The 23,330-nt window shown below is 35.4% G+C and overlaps 1 pseudogene; it reads right to left on the reverse strand.

Moving 5' to 3' along the window:
* Positions 1 to 668: 668 nt before the first annotated feature.
* Positions 669 to 23,052, reverse strand: LOC141575200 (kinesin-like protein KIF21A; annotated as a pseudogene).
* Between the last annotated feature and the right edge of the window lie 278 nt (positions 23,053 to 23,330).

A 23,330-nucleotide genomic window follows, 5' to 3' on the forward strand; every position in this document is an offset into this window, starting at 1 on the left:
TTACTGGAGGATTTTTTTCTTCTATGAAATTGTCCATAAGGTCTATATACACTTGCATATCATTTTTCATGAATGTGTAAATAAACTAGACACCACTTTTAAAATCCCTAAAAATTTTGTCTTAATCTAGTTGCAAATCCTATGAAATCCTGCCTTATTTTTAGATAATCAGAAAGTATAAGGCTCATATCTTTCTGGATATGTAGCCAAAACTTGAAAAGAAAAAAAAACAACACTGTGTTTGGATCAGTTTATCAGGGTTCAAAGGCAATATGAAACCTCAGTTCTCTATTTGAAGGTTCTGGTACCTTAACATCTCCCTACTGGACATCATCAGTGTTCTACTTTCCATTATCTGGGACATAGACAAGATGTGAACATTCCCCTGCACCCAGCGCTGACCCCAGGGGACTCTCCTGTGGATCTCCACCTCAGGTAGGCAGTGATACAGTGATGCCATTCTCTGAGTGTGACCTGTTAGCTCAGGTTTTTTCAAATATTTTCATCCACAATCTGTACTAAATTATGAATTTTATATCTCCACTCGACACACACAACTAACATAAGAGATTCTAAAATAATACGCTCCCAGGCCATCTCCCTCCACAGACACCACACTCACTCTCAAGCCCGGGCAGCGGCGAGCGTGCGTGTAAGACACGTCCGGCTCAGCCCTGGAGCGTGACTGCCTCCGCGGTCTTCTCGTCCGCTCGGCCGCCGCCTCCCTTCTTCCCGCCGCTGCCTCTCTGGGCCCTTCTCCTCCTCTCACTACACTCAGGGTCCTCCTCCTCCTCCTCCTCTGCCCCTGCCGCTCATGCCGCTCCACTAACTACATCCGGGTATTTTTCAGGGAAAAAAAATCACAAGACAGTATTTTCAAGTGTCATACCATCCACATAAAAATTCAACTTGCAGAATTTACAAATTAATTATTCTGAGCAGGCAGTTAAATTATACATTCTTTTCCAAAATTCAATCCACAGCATTTAAAAATTCATACAGTTACAGCATGATCTCCTCTCTTTACAATCTACCTATTTACATAGCTTTTCCTACTACAGATGATAAAGTTCTCATCATGGCTACCAAGGTTTGCAAACACAGTATACTTAAAATATATTTAGCAGCATATAAAAATTAGATAAAAAAGGAAAGAAATACTCCTATTAAATAAAAGTGAAATTAAAAGGTGATAATAAAAACAACTCCATAGAAAATAGATCAAAACATATTTTTGTTAGGACATCAAAAAACTTTCCCATCACAGGGAGAGGGTATAGCTCAAGCGGTGGGGCACATGCTAAGGATTCACAAGGTCCTGGGTTCAATCCACAGTATCTTCACTGGAAAACCAAATAAACCTACTACCTCCACCTTGAAAAAAAGGAAGCTTCCCATCACAGAATGTATGCACAGCACTAATAAAACAATTTAACAGCATTCTAGTCCTGAGCACAGAGTACAGCTCAGCTGCACAACTTTGGTCAATACAAGTAAACATCAACATTTAACACAAACTGCTTAACATTCTTTGTTAGTAGATTAAGGTCAACTCCATTTTATGAAAAGTCATCAATAATACACTCACATCTCTTTTCCATTACATTAAAAGAGCTTTCAAATTTGGGAACCCTCTGTAGACTGATATAAATACCAGACAAGCAGATCACAATTTGACTAACATTCTTGACATGTTTAAATATGTAAATCAGCTAAACAGACTATATGAATGAGTTAACAATGGGTTGCATTGTATTCCAGGTGTATTTTCTGACTGTCACAAAAGCAGACATCTTGTATTTCAAATAATTTGAAGGTGTTTTTTAATAGCTAGGCACAAAATTCCAGCCATGATAAAAGTGTGAATCAAGCAGTATATCAATTATAGGATATATATGCATTGCTAGATATTAAAATTAAGCACACAGGATAGTACACAATTTTATTAGAATACCACTTATATTCAGCAGTTGGACTCAGATATATTTCCCAGTTAATCCCATTCACAATTTTGCCTAGTAAAGTGCAGGACAACATATTCCATAAAGAACACAGAGTATTATCACAGTATTCAGTTTATGACTATCTTCATTCATGTTTATTTACTGGCAATATCTTCCCCCAGATCTCCTGTGTCAGACATTTGACCATCTTGCAAATTTCAAGCCTTCCAAATTCTCAGTTTGATCACTACAAAATAGTAAATTAAAAATGAACATGTGAAAAAATGTGGAAAGATAAAGAAGTTCTCAGAATTACTTATCATGGAATGATTTTCTGAAAAGGTCTTTAATAGATGTCAGTAAAAATTTACATTGTCCCATAAGCATATCAGTTACCGATAATAATGAAATTTAAAATAGCTCCTATTATCAAGGGTTTACTATGTGCCAGCCATTGGCACTATGTGCACCTTACATAGATTAATGAATTTAATTCTCCTTGTCTACCATAAGATTTAGATAATGCTATTATCCCCTATTTACTGATGAGCAAATTGAGGTCTAGAGAAGTTAAGTAATTTGCCCAAGATCACAAAATAAGTGATAAAGCATGATCTGAATCTAGACAGACTGGCTCCAGGACCCTATCTCCTAAACACCACACTGATATGACAAGGTCAGAGGTCCTTAGGCATAAGAGCCCAGAGTAAGGTCAGAGTCTGGGGGCCGGGTAGTGACTCCAGAGAGCTGGTGGCTCTGTCAATAGTCAGGAAGAGTTATGTTCTGGTGAAATCAGCAGAAGCCCACAGGAAAAGCAGGGGGCTAGTAAGAAGTGGACCACCACTCTGCCTATCAGAGAACATAGAAGATACAAAGTTTTTCTGAGAAAACTTATTTTTGTTCACCCAACATGTGGGTACTGGGGACCAGTCATTAGACAGTCACTTTTTTCTACCATGTCTCCCATGGATCTAAAAGGGGAGTGTTGCTTTTCTCTAATTTCCTAATAAATCCAAAGCCAAAAAAAAAAAACAAAAAAACAAAAAAACAAAAAAAAAAACCCAGTTACCATGGAATTTTATAGTTAAAAAGCATTTCAAAGTTTATGCAGTCCATTTCAAGGATAAAGGAAGTTTAGTGACTTGTCCAAAGTAACACAGTGGAGCACAGAGCAGAGCCTATAGTCCAGGATTTCTAGTTCTTAATCAATAATCTTCTCTCCTGTAAGAGTTCTCATCACAGGAATAAAAAACACACTTTTTTTCCTTTTTTTTTTTTTGTATCTACATGAGATGATGGATGTTAACTAAATTTATTATGGTAATCATTTCATTATACATGTAAGTCAAATCATTATATTGTCCACCTTATACAGTGCTGTATGTCAATTATATCTCAATAAAAGTCAGAGAAAAATAATAATCTTCTCATCAACGCACACAACACATGTACATTGAAAATAGTAAGAGGCTATTCTCATTCATTTATTCATTTATCCATTTCATTTATCCCATTCAACCACCCACTCAAGATATTTTCATTGAGAACTTGCTGTGTTCTAGGCACTATTTTAGGTGGCTAGGATAAACAAATAAGTAAAAAATAGAATTTTCTGCCTTTATAGATCATACATTCTAGCAAAAGGAGACAGACAATAAACCACAATAAATAATTAGATTGTAAAGTTTATTAGAAAGTAACAAATGTTATAGAAAAATAAAAGAGCACAGCAAAGGGGAGCAGGGGGAGCAGGTTAGAGGAGAGATCACAATTTTAAATAAAATGGCAAGGTGATTCTTCTTGAGGAAGAAAGAACTTAGAAGAAAGTCTGAAGGCAAAGAGATCAGCCAGAGCAAATGCCCTAAGGCTTGAGTGAGCCTGCTGTGTTCAAAGACCAGCAGAGAGGTGATGGGTGTTGTCAGAGAAGGAGCCTGGCAGAGGGCACTGGAAGGTGACATGAGAGAGAACAGATGCTCAGGGGGCCAGGCCCAGTATGGGCTCATCTCTACATGAAATGGATGACCACAAGCTTTTCAGCCAAGCAGAAACATGATCTGACTTGTGTTTTTAAAAAATTACTCTGGCTTCTGTGCTGAGAATAGACCACACATGGGCAAGGGACCGTGTTTAGGAGGCCCCTGCAGTCATTCAGGAGCTGATGGTTACTAGGGTTGCTGAGGCAGCAAAAGACATGGTGATAAGTGGTCAGATTCTAGATGTAATTTAAAGGGACAACACCAACAGAATTTGCTGATGGTTTGGATATGAAGTGTGAAAGAAAGGGAGGAATGAAAGTTTCTGGTCTGAACAAGAGAGAAGACAGAGAAGCCATCGACTGAGACAGAGAAGGCTACAGAGCGAGCCTCAGGAAGGTTGGGAGTTCAATTTTTGGCGTATGAAATGTAAGATGATCACCACTACTAGTCATGAGAGAAAAACTTGTGCCAGCTTCTGTCTCCTGTTGTAAACAAGGTGAAAACTTGACAAAATCTATGAAACAACTATTTTCAGACCCTAGGCAATGGGTAGCTCAGGCTTCTGATCCCTGAGAAAAGGGAAGCAGAGAAGGTAAGCTCTGTGATGGACTTGGTTCTGGTTCTGGAAGCACTTTCCAGACTACAGCAGGGGGCGGGGGAGCCAAACAGAAAAATCACAGAATGGGAGGTGAAGAGATAAGAAGAAACATCTGGGAAATATGAAGTCATTGGGATTTGTAAGACCAAGTAGAGAAAAGGAGAGAGCATGCAAAAGCAACTATGGAGCTACAGGAAAAATATTCCATAAATGTACATAGAGGGCCTCTATGGCGAAGCTGCACATGAGTAAAGACTATAAGGCCAGACCAAAAACCAATTACTGGTACATATAAGTCAAACGACTCCCAGGGCACACTGAGGGCTGTGAGATGCTCAGGTTCTGACCAGTAAAGCCGAGAGTATCATCAAGCATTCAAGACAGTCAGTAGGCATCCAAGAAGAGTTCAAAACAAGTTTCAGAAAGATGAAGCTGAGCCACAAGCAACTTAAGTGCCTGACAAAGCCCAACACTCTTTAAAGGAATATAATACAATTCAGATACTCAAACACAACAGTGTCATGTTCAACAGTCAATAAAATATTACTTGACATAAAAAAGGAAGAAAAATGAGACCCATAATCATAAGAAAAATCTATGACAACAGATCCAGAAATCAGATATGATGAAATTACTACTACAAGGACTGTGAATTACACAGTGCCTCAGTTTTCCCTCCTGTGAGACAGGGATGATGATAATGCTCCCCTCCTAGGGTTCTCATGAAGACAAAATGAGTCAGTGCCTGAAAGCACTTACAACAATGCCTGGCAGATACTAAGCCCTGTACACATGTTTGTTAAATAACAAATACGTAGAACTAATTTGAAAATAGCCCTTCTGATTTTATTGTCTATTTTCCTGATTTGAAGTTATGTGGTAAATGCATCTGCATCTGATGCATCAGGAGTAAACTGAGGGAAATGTCAGTTCTTCAAAAATAACACTGGATCATGGAAGAGAGGAACCACAGCACCCTCACACCTTGCTGGACAGGACTCAGGGACGCACAATTATTCTATAGTCTTATCTGAGTGTCCTATGACTTTGAGGGATACTAAGTTATTTCCAGCAAAATGTCAAGGACACAAGTTTCCAAGGGGATAAACAAAAGTGGTGAATCTTAAGAAAGTCATGCATCTTGGAAATTGCATCAATGAAGCACCAAAAGTAAGCACCTTAGAAAAACACAAAGTAAATTGGCTTTGATGTTCTTTAAAGATGAGAGAGAGGAAGCAAATTTCAATGAAAAGAGGGATTTGATGAGAACATCACAAATAATAAGAGACACCACAGTAATAGGACAGAGGCTTCAAAATAAAATCAGGGTTATCATGCACTTAAGATAAAAGAATCAAGAAGGTGCTCAAGTTAAATTAAGTAACATAATTGGTGCATGAGTGACATAAGGAGATTTTCAAGATAGATATTCAGGAGAAATCACATTTTATTTGAAGGAGACAAACACCTCACACTGTAGTACATATGCTTTCCTTCCCAAAGTGCTTATATACATATGATGTCATTTTCATGGTCACATGTCATCACCTCCTTCAAGCACCTTCTTAAGTGTCACATTCTCAGGGAGGTCCTCACTGACCACTCTTACTGTGCAATTCCCCCACCCCCCAATACTCTCTCCCTTGCTTTATTTTCCTCCATAGCGCCCATCACCATCTGACATATTTTACTTATTTATTTTCTTTTCATCTCCTTAGAATAAAACTGGGGTTTGTTTATGTTTTGTTCACTTCATTATTCCCAAGAGTCTAGGAAAGTGCCTGGCACACAGGAGATTCATCATGAATGAGCAAATAAATTAATCAATCCAGTCATCCGAAGAGGGAGGAAGCAAATATTTATACCATGTATTTTAAAAGAGGTGGGAGAGGTAAAAAGAGGGTTTGTTTTTTTTTTAAATAATTTGTTCTAAATATGAAGAATGGCAAGTTTGTTGCCTTTCTGGGAAAAAAAGTCTTTAGAAATTAGTCACCTATGCATAAGTAAAAAAAATTAAAATCACCAGGGGACAATCTGGCAGGAGACTTGCAGCATAGTCAGAGAGCTGATACGGGAGTAACACTATTATCATGTAACCTGGGGAGCCTGAACTCAGTGCCCACAGTGAACCTCAGAAAATGGAAATAAGACAGCATGAACAGCCATTAGAGTGACTGTAGTAAAAGAAGGATTTCACATGTTCTACATTCCCAGATGTTGACAACAGAGCATTTATTAAATCTGAATACAAGCAACCAGTGTAGAGAAAGATCACACGGGGAAACTGACTCAGCTGCAGCAAAAGCGTGGGTGGGATTACCACCTGTGGCTTTGCTGGGGCCATCATGACCTTCCATCTCTCTGATGCGCACAAGGTTATCCACGTTCCAGAGTTTCAAAATACCCCCTCTGCAGCCACTGAGCAAAACCGGTGGCCTGGCACCACTCCCAGGGCACAGACCCAATCCTTGTGTGCGTTTGGAACTTGATGAGAGAAAAAAGAAAAATTATCCACATAAGAGGAGCCTTACAAACAAAATTTTCATACGAAAACAAGTTACAAAAGTTTTTACTGACAAGATTTGATATTTGGAACCCTGAATTGGCCTGGAAACTATAAAAATCATTTGGTATGCAATCACTCTTAGTGATTTAAAGAAATAAATCTATAATTTGCTCTGCATTTGCCTCACTAGTTATCATCAGTGTTATCAGTATTAAAGGGCTAGCATATTAAAAATCTATAGAATCTAAAAGAACTGGAAAGTATACGGAATTTTTCAAACGTCATTTCCTCTTCAAAGGAGTAAGTATCTCACCTTTCTCTAACATGTATTTCATGCAAGTTTGGAAATTTTAACCTGGTATGTAGTCTCTAAGGATTATCTCATAAAATCACTGCCTTAAATTTTGAACAAGAACATAGAGGCCTAAAGCTTTCTGTTGAAGGCTGGAGCTAAACTATACATTTCAAAATGAGTAGACAATAATTATAAGCTCAGACATTATGACCATATTTTATGGATAAGTATATTTCTATGCATAATATAGAAGTTACATCCAAGAATGTATATCTTTAAAAGAAAAACATTTGAATTCAATGTCTGCATCTGTTGCCACATTTTTTTCTATCAACATTCATGCTTCTTGTTTATTTGCTTTTCATCTGGTTGTCAGCAGGAAAGTGACAGCAACAGCAGCACAAACGCTCCCACGTGGATAGAAGGGAAAGCTGGAACCTGAGAACAAGTTCATCTGTAAATTAATTTCTTCCTCTGGGAATTAGGGAAAGCCACCAGTATTTGATTGTACTGTCAAAACACTTCAACCCAACCACCAATCTACAGGAAGTGAGAGAACCACCACTCGTGGAGGTATGAACATGCTCCTGCAGAGGAGACACCATTTACACTGCTATGACTTCAGCTACACTTATAATTCTTTGGAATGTGCATACCTAAAGCAAAAACAGAACAAAATGAGAAACTGTAACTGCTTTACTCTGAGACTGATTTTATTTAAATGATAAAATTCTACTTAGAGGCTCTTCAAGTTCTTATAGAGAGTACTGGTGAATTTGAAGCACCAAATATATCCCATGCATTACCTGTAGAAGGTCTTTTTGAGCCAGATCCCATTTCTTGATTCCATTGTCTCTGGACCCACTAACTGGGGTTAGCGTTTCAGTGCCATCATAATGAGGGGGCTCGAAACTGTGGGTGGGACTCACAGTTCCAAGAGCACCTTCAGTTACACCAAACATCCAAATAAAAGCAGTCATCCTATTTAACTTACAAATAAGTACCTGTATGTGTTCATTCATAGAAATACATGAGATGTATATTAACCAGACATGACTTGTTTTGTTGTGATATTTTACTAAGGCAACTAAAAAACCTGCTATGAATGACTCAGAATAAACCTAAGCTCTATTTTCAGATTACTATTTCTTACATATTAGGCTTTTAAAGGCAACAATTTTTTTCACGTATGAGTGCACAAATGGTATGTTCAATAATAAAAATACTGTTTATCAATCTAGTTGCAATTTAAATAAGTGACATGATGGTTATTTCAACACTGCTAGGTGGCTCAGTGGTCCTGCTGGTCATCACAAATACCCCAGAGCTGATATTCAGAACTTTTCCCTCCCCTCAGTTGCCCTCATCTCTCTCAGCTGTTGACCTTGTGATGTCCTGCAAAGGCTAGTGTGATCAAAAATAAACTTTCTGGACCCTCCTTCCAGTTACAAAAGTTTGCTTTTATCCTCAGACATTCTCTTACCCATCATTTCTTTTCAGCTGCTTCTTTCCAAGGTTCACATCTTTGATCTGACTCTTTTTTGGTCTGATTCAACAATTGCCACCCCTTCTCTGTTCACACCTTCCCTCTCCAATGAGCCCATCTCCTAAGCATTTAAACACACTCAAGTCTATAGAATACAAAATCCTCTCCCCTTAACCACTCTCTTTTCAAGTCACTAACACATTTCTCATCTCTTATTCAAAGTTCCTTAAAAAGTGTCACTTATATTCTTCCTAGCTCTCTTTATCACTGTATCCTCTTTGTTGATTCTTGTAGGATTCCCCAAGGCTGAGTCATGTCAACTTCTTGCTCTTTTGGCCATGTCAACTACTCTAACTCCTTGAACATCTGCTTCTATTTGGCTCTGAAACACACATGTCTAGTTATAACTTATCTTGAGCCCTGGACTTTCCTTTCAAATGGCCTACTGGGCTTCACAAGGAAATCCTCAAACTTAACATCTCCAAAATCAAACTATGCATCTCTCCTCATCTTATCTGCTACTTGCATAAAACCTGAAGACAATAATATGTTCACTATAGATGATGGTGATGATGGGACTTAAGCAGCAGTTAGATGATTGAGCCAAGAAATCTTTAAAATCCCACCCAACCTATCTTCTATGACAAGTGATCATATATGTATAAATAATAAGACAACAAAATCAGGAACTATGAGTGAGGAAGATCAGGAAGAAAAAGCAAAGGCTAGAAATGAGAAAAAAAAAGAAATCTGATAAAGAGAAAATGGTCCTAGGTGTATCCAAATACTTTAAATCTATCATCAAATAGGAAAATATAATTCAGCAAATCTATTATACACACTTTGATGTAATGATCCTTGGAGCTGGTGATGATTAGATTTTGTTCATTGGAAATCTGATCTACAGTAAGACACATAACAGGGCCTAGGTGTCCTGTTAACTTTCCTGTGGACTGAGACCTTAAAAAAAAAAAGAAAAATAATTTTGTTTGGAAATATTTCTTAGCATGCTAAGGCTAAGCCTCAATAAAAATAATCTATATTCTTTGATAAAACTGCTCATTTTCTTCTGATTTAACTCCACCTCTATACAACTCTGTTCAAATTAACAGTCAAAAAATGGCCAAACTATGATGGAAGTTTCAGAAGTCCTAAACAAGTTATTCCAAAGTGACTAATGTCATTCAAGTAGTAAACAAAAAAGCATCAAATATCCAAAAACTTGCTACATGTTAATTTTAACTCCAAACTAAGTCCAGGTAAACTTTAACCTGTTAAATGTCTGTACGTGTTATAGACATATGACTGATGTTATCAGGCCCAATGTGAAATTGGATTAAAACAACTACGTCACTGATATAACTAGAAAATAACAATATGGAGAAAGTAATATTACTTTTTATACACATGTATTTTCACACATACATATACATGTATATGTACACCCATCTTATATACACATGTGTACACATATACACATACATGTATGGGCACTATGTATGCACACATCTGCACCAGGAAATAGGTAGTCCATTTCCTCAGTTATTTTAAAGATATGAAAATGACCGGCAATATATCTGACTGGTAGAAAAACATGATGTCAATTATCAGGGGGTGACAGTGAACCTTTGTTTTGTAGTCCTGCCTCAAGTCAAGCTGCTGGGATGCAGAGATATATTTGGCTTCCAGAATATTACCATTTCTTGAACACTCTTACTTTGTTAAGATGAATCTGTATTTAATCATGTTGCTGAAATCAGGCAGGTTTCAAAGGTTCTAACTTTTCAGCAGAAAAGAAAACGTAAAGATTTTCAAAAGCTGATCTTTTCTGCCTCATGTTATGGCTAAGTATCTTCCTCCATGGTGCTCTGACTGCAAGTTTAATATATTCAAGAATAAACCAAGTCTTCCTCTCTTTCCTAATTTTCTTAAACAAGTATTCTTTATTTTTCTACTTCTTATTTTTAAAAGAGTACTCAGGGCTGTGTTTTTTCTTTCTCTTTCTTTCTCATTTATTTATATATAAATTAGGTTTATTAAACTTTTTCAGACATGCATTAAAATATTACAAGTTATAACTGGTTATTCCTCAAAATTTCTAAAATAAATTTCCCTTTATTTACCAGTAACAAGTTCCTTCTATATTGGATTATTACCTGAATTTCCTGAATTGCAGACTTAACTCAGTATCCTGTAATTGCTTGTTCAATGGCCTTTATCCTCCTTTATGCGATGTTCTAAGAAGGTGGACCCCATGTTTGTCTGGCTTAGTCTTTAGCCCCAGTACCTACCACAGTGTTGGTACAGTGCCTGCCATAATCGATCTTGAATTAATATTTGTTAACTAATAAATATTCTCTTGCTGCCAAAATGGAAAGAACTAAAACACTCAAGTAAAGGATAAAAGCTCATACTTCAATTTACCATTTTTCTTTTTTTACTCACTTCATCTTCTTACTACTTCATCTTTTATATATATTATTTCATATTCACCAAAATCCTGTGAGGATTTATGTGCAAAGTTGTAAAGTTTATAAACTGAAAAATTTAGAGATGTAAGATGCATGACTGATGTTATGAAAAATAATCCTTTCACAGGTGCTGATGCTGTTAGGGTGAGTCTTGGTCTCTTCCTAGTAAACAGTACAACTGGGAGACATATATTAAGGAAGGCAATTTTCCTTCATATATATTTTTCCCAGCAATGGGGATTAAAGAAGGAGAATTGTGAGTTTGCTAATGAGGAGAGTAGAGACATTTAGGAGTGTTGTATTCAGCAGAAAAGCCTAAGATTTTATATTAACTTCTGGGGTTATAAAAATTAGATTTCACATGCACTAATGAGTGAAAAAATATATTTGCCATATACAAGAAATACATTTTCCTTTAAAATTCTGCCTTTTAAGATTCCACATTCTGACAACATTTCCAGAAGCTGCATAGAGGAAGGTGCCAGTTGGACTTAGTGCAATTTGACTGGTCTGGTTTTCCCCAGAAGGAATAGCAAGTGTCCAGCTGGTACGTGCAGAACAGGCATCTCCAAGAGGAACTTGACCTGAAGACCTTAACAGAGGTGAAACAGAAAGGTAAGTCACATTTCTGGAAAACATTTAGGCTTAGAAATCCTTAAATTCTTAGGAAACTGGCTGAAGGCAACCAGATCTGGCTACTGTAAGCACCTTACCTAGCACAGCATTTCACACACATGTGACTGGCACTTATAAATGAACATTTTGACAGATCAATAAATGAATGAATGAAGAAAACAAGATGACATGGCTTTAAACTCTTAATTTGCAAGTCTCTTAAACACTAGGAATTCTGGGTCCTGAGTTAAGGATGACCTCAATATGATTCAGAAAAGATTAGATGACAATGATTTAAAAACTCAACAAGTGATGCAGTGCCACAAAGGTAATTCATCTTCCTGCAGTTTCCAGAAGTCCCCTGAGGGGCAAGCCTACCAATATTCCTTTCATATGTAAGATTTGCCCTTTTCAGTTAAAGACACTGAGGACTTCTAAAATTATTTTTAGTTTTTGTTTACTTTAACCCAATCATATATGGATTAGTTGCTATTGCTTAACCATAACTTACTTCTATTTCCTCCGCTAAATTCTAAATGGCAAATGTATTTTTAAATTTGGGAACATTTTCTCAGTTAACTTCTAAAATATCAAGTTATAATCAATCTTTTCAAATTAGATTTTAGTGAGTCAACTGGATGGGTAAATTTCTAACATAAGATAACAGTGTTCTTTTTCTACAAAATTTCCCTCAAGAGACTTGTATTCAATACAGTAAATAATTAGTAATTCTCAAAATGCAAAATAGAATTTAATGTTAGTAAACCCCACTCTACAAATTAGTAAAAATTAACCATTCCTATGCTTTCTACTTTTATTTAAACCAAGAGTTCACCTTAATTTTAATTATGTAAAACAGTTCATCAACTTTATGGCAAAAAGAATCATCTGCTCTACATTTTAAAGATATACATGATAAGAAACACATAAAACAAACTCATCCTCCAATTATCCAACACAATCTAAAGTTATAAAATATGGGCTAACCTCAAGGCAGTGTTAAGTCCTAAAAAAGAAAAAAAACTCTCAGTTATTCAATACATGCTAATTAAATGTTGCAAGTAATTCTTCACCATCTACAATGGTGACTTCAGCCATTTTCCAAGGAGTGGTATTCATTTAGAAGCATGTAAATCATTTAACTATATAAGTAATAAATACTATGAAAATTTAATTCCTTAGTTATTTGGTTAGGGAGGAAATATGAAATGTGTACTTAGTCACAGATCAAATATGACTTCTCCCTTCCTGTTTAATATTGAGCTCTTATATATTATTTTCTCAATAATTTTTTTCACCTTACTTTATCGGTATTCTTACTGTAAACAAGTTAATGTTCCTTGCAAGTAGACAGGTATAAATAAACAAAAATTCATTCACAGGCCTATTTTTTCTCATATTTATAAACAAGGACTATTTGCCCCTTATGCTATTTGTCTTTAAGTTACTTACATTAGCATTTGAATGCACTTTGCTGAGTCTCTGATATCTCACACCTTAATATAAGATGTTGACATTGTGAAGACCAAACTTGTACAATTACAGTATTTTACTGATATGACATTGTTGGGATGACCCCCCAGTGACATTGTTTCCTGCCCAGTCACCAGATTCCATACTTTAAAAGTACAATCTGAAACAAAAAAAGAGGAAATACTGTCAATATGAACTAAATTTGACTTCTATGGGAAAAAAAATGAGGTAAGGAAACAGTAATTATTCCATTAACCTGAAACGGGCATCCTAACTCCATCCTTGACACTTTGCAGCAGGTTCAAGGGCAAAGTAGGTGTAAAGGATTAGATGAAAGCTAGGGATGCATCACGCAGTATTAAAAAGAAATTACACAAAATTTTAAAATAGATATATGAAAAGAGTCTTGCTCCAAATTGCCCCTGAATTTTAAACAGCCATCCTAAATCAGCCATTTCAAAATCTGCTCTTAGCTCCTGAACACTCCATACTCATTAATACACATACGTTTCTTTCCAAGAGTCACTGATGGATGGATTTTATCTTTGACTCAAAAAACATAATCATAAAACTATTCTATTTTGTTTTTCTGACATGTTGAATGTGTAATTATACTGGAGAAATCAATTTAACTTGAATCATTAGAAAATTATGTTTTTGCAGAGTCAATTTTTTTAATGGGGGAATTGCTTGCAATTATTCACAACACGTATTTAGACTCTTATATTTCCCTCATAGACAATAAGCAAAAATCTTTGCTGATTAAACTGAGTCTTGTAACATCCATAAATGCTAAAAAACTTTAACTAGCTCCCCAAATTCCTATACATGCTTCCTTCTCACCTTCCTAGTCTCATTGCCCATTGTCATGTATATTCTACATTTCAACTCAATTGGATTTAGTTTCCAAATTCTTTTTTTTTTTAAGGATTAGATTTTTTCATTTATTTCTGCTTGGAAGAGGTACTGGGGATTGAACCCAGGACCTCATGTACGTTGAGAATGTGCTCTACCACTTGAGCTATACAGCCCCCCTCCCCCCAAATCCACTTCTACCTCCACATCTCTGCTTCTGCTCATCTCTGATCTTGGTTGCCCATCCTTACCTGTCAATAGCAACAATCCTGTAAGGTTCATCCTAAATACCAACTTATCAAAGCTTCCCTTATTTTTTACAGCTTGACATAATCTCTCCCTTTTCTGAAACCCCAAAACTTAGTCTATAACTTTTCAAATCATTTATAGTTGATTTTTTTTAGCTGCCTGCCATTTTACCAAAGGGGTTAAGAGCGCAGGCTTGGAGACGAGTAGACCTAGGTTTCCAATCCTGGCTCTTCCACTTTCTAAGTGTATCTGGGGAAATTATTTAACTTCTTGAATCTTCAGCTTTTTCATCTGTAAAATGAGGATGCAATATGTATGTCATTGGTGTGGTTGTGAGAATTAAGGGAGATGTAATTTTCATTCTGTCCAGTACAGCCTCTGACTTACAGGAACTGCTCAAGAAACAGTGGCTGCTACCCACCTAACTCTCCCTATCACATTGTATGTTGCAATGGCCTTTCATAGATTTTTGTGCAGCCTGCATTACTAAGCTCAGGCCTTTGCACACATTAGATGCTCAACTACCAAAGAGAGATGTACCCCTCGCCGTTCTACTCATATCACATCAACAGAGGTTTTACTTTCTTACCAAACATGCGGTGATTTTATATTTTATATAATTCAGGGGTTGAACCAGATTATCTCTCAGATTCTTGTGAGTCTTAAGCAGTTTGACATTTTTTTCAAAACCTGCTCAACATAATCATTTTTTAAAAGATCTGTTACATATCCACATGACACAACAACCAGCACCTTTTGATCCAGTGAAGAGAAGAGCATCATAGCCCCCACACAGAGCGCAGCTGTGTGTGCCCTTCAGCTATGTGCACACACGGAAGTGGGGCGTTCCGATTCCTTTTGAAGCTGGAAGTGGGTTGATTATGCCTCTGAGCTGAGGGGGGAGCTTTATTTCAGTAGCTATATCATGAAACTACTTTTAATTTTTTCTCTGACTTTATGAAGTCTTTCCAAGTAATAGTAATAAAATTCATACTGCTCCCTTGTCTGATCTTTTAAGCAAAGGGACACAGCATGAGATAGTAAAAGCAGTGATGGCGTGCACCGAATAATCAGGTGTCAGCTAGCAGGTGCATTCTGCAAGCAGCAAAGCCAATGCTGCATCTGGATTTTCTTATTAGTAATTTCATCTCTTTCAAAATTAATGAAGTAATATTGGGAGCTGTTCAGGTATAGTGAATTCTGACAGGTATGAAAGTATAAGTGATGGTTAACTGGAAGATGTCTCTCTGTCAGGCTGGAATATAATTCTATGTCAAAAAAGACATTCTGGAGAAAGTATAACACATGCCACCGAAAATAATAAGAAAGCAAATTTCAAACCAATTTGAAGAAATATAAGAATATTTACATAGACAAATTCTAAAGGGGGAATGGCTCAAAAATAGCAAAAAATTTACAAACTCTTAACAGTGTGAAAGAAAAAAAATTTAAAGGTAAAATTTTAAGAGAACAATGAGGCTCTTTAGGGAGCTTTCTAATAAATTTAATATTTCTAAAGTTTCTGCTTTATGCCATTGGACTGTGAACTATGGAAATAGAAAGTTTATCAAAACACTGTCCCTATCCTAAAGGAATTTAAGACAGGATCTGAATTGAAATAAATGTAAGAGGAAGACTAAAGATGAGTGTGAATTAAGACATGGTAAATATGTAAGTTAAATTTAACTGTGCTTCAGAGCAGGAAGAAAATTTATGCTGAGGGCAGATGCAGGCATGAAACAAAGCTGACTATTTCCATCTTCTTGATGAATGAGAACAACCTTCATGATGCAAGTGGCATGAATAATTAAGAAGAAATGTAAGCCCACGATAAGTTAGAACTGATAATGAAGACTTATTCAATGAGTTCAAGTGCTCCAGTTTCTGAATCATTATGTGACAGCGTTTTGAAAGTATATACCATTGTCGAGGCAAAATCATTGTTGGTACACTGGATCAATGAAGGGGATAAAACACATAGACCCAATTTTCTAGAAAGGAGAAAAATAGTGGATTTCAGAGATTACAGATAGGTAACTCTTGTTGAGTCTCACAGAGGAAAACATTAAATAATTATAAACACTTAAGTGCTCATATAAATGCTCATATATAAGTGATAACATGGGGAAGTTCACTAATCTCACGGGGAAGTTCTTTGTAGAATTAATAGGCAGCATATTATGAGAATGTCATATTCACAACATATGTTGACTCCAGAAAGGTCTATACAAAAAGCTTTTCAAGTGACATCCTTGTAGATGTGGTGAGTAAATAAAACACTATTGTAGTAAGGTAGTTCCATCAGTGGCTGAAGAATCACACACAAAGGGTCCATGTTCCTGTCAGTCTGGAAAGAGGTCTTCTATATCTAGTCAATCTTTCCTCAGAAACAAAGACAGACATGGCATGTTTATTAAATTGATATATTAAAGAGATGCACTGCCTAGAAAAAATTACAAACAAAATTCATTTAAGTACATATCCACCACTAAAATATTCAATGGAAAAAAATTAAGCATAAAATTTAAGTTGAAGTTAGAAGAGAATTCTCCAAGTAGGAAAGGGGCTTAACTCAATTTTACAAGCTAAATAAATTTGTTTATTGATATGAGATCAATGGCTTAACAATTTTTGATTCTTCTACCAACATTTTCAATGACTTGTGCAATAGAAGCAAATATTTCAGAAGAAAGCAAGAGAGTTACTATATTCTGCTGAGGCCACATCTGGAATAAGTTTGAGCTCTGGATGCCACAGCCCAAGAAGAACTCTGAAAAATTGGAGATTTTCCAAAACCGTGGAAGCAGAAGGAAGGATCCTAGATTGCATAATATTAGGAACAGATGAATCTAAAGCTATTGAGAAGATAAGAGGACTTCCATTAGAGAGAGCATACAGAAGCACAGTTAAATGGCTGAATATTCAAAAGCTCTGTCAGATACCCACAAAAAGATGCACTGGATTAATTCTGCTATAGCTCAAGAGGGCTGATGAAAGGCCAATGGATAGAAATTTAAAGGAGGTAAATTTAGTCTCAGGAATTTAAAAAATCCTTTATTTTTAGAGTTTAGTTACAATGATTTCAAAAAATGAAGGGAGTTCCTCATTACTAGAAATAATACCAGGAACTGTTATCACATGGATATGTAATGACAAAACCCAAAGTATTATTTTCATACATGCATCAATTTGAGATTTTTGAAACTAATGCTCAGTAACTTGTTGGTAATCTAACAATTTAACCAGAACTGAAATGGGAGCAAAACCTCCTCAAAAGTCTGAATCTGCCATTTCAAAATCTTAACTGATGTGGGGTTTAAAAGCTATGAACTGAAGCTGTCAGATTATAACTATTGCTTCACATGTTGAAAAGTTACAATCTAATACACAGTCAACTGCTACTGTTACTTCGAAAACAGAATATGTATGTATATATGTATGTATGTATGTGTATTCTAAGAAGCTGACTATAAAGAAAAAAAAATCCATGTTAACAGCCTAAGAGTTGCATGATCTGCATTTAATGACACAAATCATACTAAGGGGGAAAAAGAAAAACTAAACAGTACCCTCAGTTATATAATACTATGTCTCCAAAAAATTTCCTTCATTCAGATCATTCTCTTTATCCTAAGAATCTATTAAATGTTCCTTTCATGACATAACATCCAACACAATTCTGTCATGTCAAAGGTTGTAATATTACAAAAGTAAATATTTGCCTCCAGTGACTTAATGTATGGCCCAGCCTAGAGACCAGAATGTCTTTTTTCATTCTTACTTTTTTTTATTTTTTCAGACCTTTGAAGAAAAAGAATTTCAACACTAAAGAAAGAATTTTATTCATTAGATACTGAAAAATACTCTCATATTCTCAGAATATTAGGGTTAATATTTTATAGAGATTACCTTATATCAAAGATAATATAAAAAATACAGAAATTGGAAACATACATCCATGGTATTTCTTTTCTATTAAAATTAATCTATTTACATTCTGAAATATATAAATCAACTTTAAAATTGTTTAAGTTAAGGAACACTGCAAACTTACACAACAGATCTGATCTGAAGGAAAAATAATGCTTACTTTTGTTCCATGCAAAACCAGTAAAGTCTTGCAATGCTGTGAATGAGATTAATTTCCTCTCCCTTCCCCAACCTGCCTTCTGGAGGATCTACTGATGATCAGGAAAATGGCCATAAGACATGAGGGGGAAGTGCAAAGGGAAAGGAGACAAAATGATTAGTAGAAAGAGGAAATGATAGAAAGAAAAAGAAATTAAGTGTCCAAAAAAATCTGTAACATGAAAAAATGCAACATTGTTATTTCTAAAATAGCATTTATTAGTTAAAAATATTTATTATTTTTTAAAAACTCTTTTTCTTTCTATTTCTTTCTATACTTTAGGTACCATAGTATACTTTTTCCCATAGCATACATTTTCTCATCACAAACCCTGCCATAAACTTCTTATTTAAAATCAATAAAGCAACATGAAAAACTACCTTATTCACCTCCCACAATTTAAGGGGGTAATATTCATTGAGGAAATTAATTTTCCTAGAACTATATTTATTTTAAAGAAAACTTTTAGATTATAGACAGAAAACAAATAGCACAATTTTTTATGTTATTATACAAAAAATTCTGCCACTACTTTGAGAGTTATGATCACAAAAATATATTTTATATATATTGAAATTTATGATTAAAATATTAGTATATTGACATTTATCATTTATGAATGCAACAAAAATGAGACTTGCTTAAATTTTCTAGGAAGGCTTTTTAGAACATCGCTGAAAGGCCAGAAAGTAGTAAAGACAGAAAGTACCTGTGTACCTCAGACAGAGAAGAGTCACACTCATCAGACCTACAGGGAAAGAGTCAGAATTATGAGGAGAAAGACTGCAGATGGTAACAGGTGGACACTGAGGCTGAACTGATTCAATAGTATGAATAATAGAAACTTAGCAAACATTTTCTTTAACGGGCCCTGCTTTTCTATTTGCACTGGATATCAGCAATTCAATATACACCTAAGTTAGGTAAAATATTTTGTTCTTATGTTTTCTAACAAGATTTGGTGGGTGGGTACTTTCTGTTACTGTTCCATGGAACCTATCTGTCCTCACTTTCTAAAATGTAGGCCCTGAAGAGGAACACCATCAGGTAAATGAAATCATCACTTCAAGGCACAATTTAATCTGTCTGGTATTAGAAAACTTTTCCCATTTCAATAACCATTAATAAATTTCATTCCTCTTGATAATTACTTTAAAGTCTCATATGAAAATTACTCAAATATATGTGTGCATGGGGAGCAAATCAGTCAAAATTGAATAACCTTTGATTTAACTCATCTCAAAAACATGGAGGTCTTCTGCCTAGTCAGTCCCTCAGTAACAGTGGGGAGGTTTTGGTAGGATTTAAAAATAAGTGAGCAATTCCTGTCATCCTGACCCTGAATCCTCCAGGACTGGCAGTAAGCCTGGTTATTATGATACTAAATATTTAGCATGTAGTATCATACAATAGGCTTGGGAAGAATGAGGACAGAGTGAGTGCTGGCATGTCATGTCATCAGAAACAATGTGTGGGACCTAACTTCTAGCAGGTGAAATAATGCTAGTCTTAAAAAGGGGCCCAAAGAAAGTGATTCAGAAGGTAGGTGAGGGTTTGGGGTAGTCAGTTATTCTAAGTTTTAATTTATAGAGATGGCAATGGAGTCAAATGATTGGCAGCTCATAAACTATTTCAGTTAAAAAAATGGAACTAAGATTAGACTGTCAAGATTATCAAAAGACTGACAAACTTTTATGACTGTAAATACAAGGTGGACAAAATTTAGTAATTCTTCATATCACTAGTGAAAATGGACTTCCTAAAGACCTTCCTAATGTTCTATTCTTTTCTCAATTAAATGAGATGTAATATTTAACAATGTTCAAGAGTCTCTTAATACTTGTTTTTAAGTTTTAAAAAATCACCTGACTAGATCACTTTAAAGGACATATCATCTACTGACTAAACTATATTAAAACTTAATCAAGCATTTTATCCATAAATTAAGTTGATTAAAGATTATTCCAAAATAATCATGTATCTTTCTAAGTCTACAGAGCCATTTAGCATGATCAAACATGCCAGACAGATCTTAAACAATATCCTGTAAATTTCAGAAATCATCAATATATATAAGAAGATCATAGCATAGAAAACAAATTGGAGTGGGAGGCTGGATATCAAGTACATACATCCACAATGTTATAATTCAAAATCAAAGCAGACAAGTCAGAGTTAATAAATAGTTTATGGCAACACCACTAGTATGAAATTTTTACAAGAGAAATTCTGGCTCAATGTAAGAATTTTTTTCACTTCAACTTTGATGAGGATTACATTTTCCCTACCCCTCCAACTTTTCTTCTCCAACAGCCCACCCTGAGTTCTACCCCCTCCACCCATAAAGGTACTCTTTTTTTTTCAAGAACACAATGACTCAAATTTTGTGGTGAATTTGTGAAACAACCAAATGGTAACAAAATGTTTCACATATGTGACATGTTATTTGTGAGCTGTCATACCCACCAAAGATAAAATAATTTGCCTCTTTTCAAGGCAGGCTATCCAGACTAGAGGTTTTTATGGGCTCAAAGAAGATGAAGAATCCCAAGAAATTTCAACTTCAAGTGATCGCAAAGATACTTCAATTCTAATTGACTTGCAAAAGGAAAAGGCAAGGCAAGTGCTGCAGTGGAGCAATGCAAATCTACAGCAGGGAATAATGTTCAACAGGAAAATAAATTCATCTAATTTTGTGTATATAGTTCACTTCCCATTGGAAAAACATATAAAATACAGCAAGAGTTCACAAGTCAGACTCCATCTCCCACACACATAGAGAGCTAAATATTCTCTCTGGAATGTATTGAAAGGCTCTGGAATATTATAATCCATAGTTGGGACTCTTTTACATAATAACTTACTTATCCTGATGAACTGATGTGTTTCCCTGAGAAACAGTAAGATGATTAAAAACATTCAGTTCATTACGGGGCTGGCTTGGTGGGGAAGAAGGAGGTAAAAGACTAGCTTCTGAGGTTCCAGAATCTGAGCTACAAGGGAAAAAAAAGTTAAATAGGTGGCATTATTGGCTTTTATTTGTTAGAAATGTTATAAGAAACATGCTTTAAAAAAAATTCTCAATAGAGAATTCCTTCCTTCCTTTCTTCCTGTCTTCCTTTTTCATAAGATAAAATGCACTCTGAACAATTTAATTTTTTCCCCCACTGGATTGTTTTACAATGGCCACAAGATGGCACTAAAGAAAAAGTTCTGTCGGCTAAAATCTAAACTCAGTATGAATAAATCAAGGCAAGTTTAAAATTATACAATTTTACAGTTGAGATAAAGATGTTCACTTTATAAATGAGGGAACAAACCCTGAGAGATTAAGAGGGATTTGCTTATTCAACTGATTAAGTCATTTATTTTTTAATTACTTATTTCTCCATCCCCTATCTCCTAATTATTCTTGAGATACTTGATTCAGTAGAAACAGGTAAATTGCATATTTAAATATAGGAAGCAAAGATGATTAGAATAATTTCCATGACATTCAAGGCAGCTAAACCAGTGGTCAAAGTATAGAGTCTGCATAATAGTACAGGGAAGGGGGATGGTATAAGATTGTTCACTTGGGGTTACAGGAAATGCCACAAAACTTCTTTTTATATTTATTTTATGTTGAAGAAATTGGCTTTGCCAATATTTGAATAGAGATTGCCATTGATGCTCTCACTTAAGACCGTGTCAGAGATCCACCTGCCATATGCAGCCCATTAGGTGACCTGAGGGAAATGTGAGTGTGCCACAGGGTAGAAAGGTGCAGTGGCTCTAACCTATTTATAACTTTCTGCGTGTTGTGATGTTGCAATTTACAAATGCCCAGGTAAGTGGACCATCGGATTATATTGTATATTGTTAGGCAGACTAACCCTCACAAAACAAGCTAACCCTCACAAAACACACACATAGCTTTTAAAGGATTTCAACAACAACAACAAAAAAATTAAGGATTTACCAATTTAAATATGAAAGAACAGCAAGAAAATAGCATAACTCTCACATCTTTTAACACTAGATTTTTTCAACCACTTTAAAGAGGTGAAATCAATGTCTGTTTTATCAGATAACAGTCAACATTAATTTCAAATTTTTCTAGAGGACTATTTGAATTACAGTTTTAAAAACCTCTCCTCAAAGCTATATTAACTCCACAATGACATACACAAATAATTGAAAAATAAATCAGAGTACGTGATTAATTTAATTTACAGGTATGTGTGTGACCAAGAAGATTAGAAGACCACAAGCCAACAGCTGATTTGATTGTCTTAAGTCAAATCAGTCACAATCCCGGCCTGAATATGGACAATAATTCCACTGCTGTCCTTTAGTATCTCAGTGCAGCTGATATTTTATACCATCTATCAGATAAAAAAGCATTAGCAACTGACTGCTTTTGTTCCTTGGTCTTTGGGTTTTCTGCTTTCTCACACACTCTTCTCCTTGCCATGGGGGAAGGCTCTGGTGGTTTTTCTGATAGAGATGACTGTTGGAAATAAGAGAGAAGAAGATTCTGTAATCATCTAGTTTTAAATATATACATGTAACTTTGGCAATTCAACCTAAGTTTTTAATAGATTACTAACTAGAACTTGAAAAAGGTTACTTGGGAATAAAAGATAGAACTAGGATATGAAAATATTACACAAGTTATTTTTAATTAATGGGAGCTTGACAACTGCATATTTAGTTTTTAAATTGGAAATCTTATCAAAAATATATAAGCCA

This window comes from Camelus bactrianus, chromosome 27 (genome assembly GCF_048773025.1).
Source record: "Camelus bactrianus isolate YW-2024 breed Bactrian camel chromosome 27, ASM4877302v1, whole genome shotgun sequence".
NCBI lineage: Eukaryota > Metazoa > Chordata > Mammalia > Artiodactyla > Camelidae > Camelus > Camelus bactrianus.